Below are 876 nucleotides of genomic sequence, written 5' to 3' on the forward strand. Positions count from 1 at the left end.
CACCGCCGACGACCCCCGGCCCGCACCTTCGAATTATCAGTTTGGTGTGGCCTACTAGATTGATCTTTCTTGCAATGGGAGAAGTGCTTAGCTTTGGGTTCAATCTTGCGGTGTCCTTACCCAGTGACAGCAGGGGTTGCAAGGCACGTATTGTATTGTTGCCATCGAGGATAAAAAGAAGGGGTTTATATCATATTGCTGGAGTTTATCCCTCTACATCATATCATCTTTCTTAATGCGTTACTCTGTTCTTATGAACTTAATACTCTAGATGCATGCTGGATAGCGGTCGATGTGTAGAGTAATAGTAGTAGATGCAGGCAGGAGTCGGTCTACTTGTCACGGACGTGATGCCTATATACATGATCATGCCTAGATAATCTCATGATTATTCGCTTTTCTATCAATTGCTCGACAGTAATTTGTTCACCCACTGTAATACTTATGCCACTACTAGGAAAAGGGCTATAGATGATATGGCCACTAATGGCGCACCACACATGTGGTGCGCCATTAATATATACTAATGGCGCACCATGTTCTGGTGCGCCATTAGTAATATATTACTAATGGCGCACCTGGTGCCTGGTGCGCCATTAGTAGTTTTGGAAAAAAATAATAAAAAAATTGTTACTAATGGCGCACCGTTGTACAGTGCGCCATTACTAGTTGACATAGTAATGGCGCACCAAGAACACCGTGCGCCATTAGTAGTTTTGAAAAAAAATTGTTAGTAATGCCGAGCCCCACCTCCCCTCACCCCGTCGTCGCCCCCCCTCCCCTCGCCGCCCCCTTGCCCCAAATCGCCTCGCCCCGTCGACCCACCTCCCCTTTCCCCGTCGCCCCATCCCCTCGCCGCCGCCTTGCCCACAACCC

The sequence above is a fragment of the Triticum aestivum genome, chromosome 5B (assembly GCF_018294505.1).
Source record: "Triticum aestivum cultivar Chinese Spring chromosome 5B, IWGSC CS RefSeq v2.1, whole genome shotgun sequence".
Lineage (NCBI taxonomy): Eukaryota > Viridiplantae > Streptophyta > Magnoliopsida > Poales > Poaceae > Triticum > Triticum aestivum.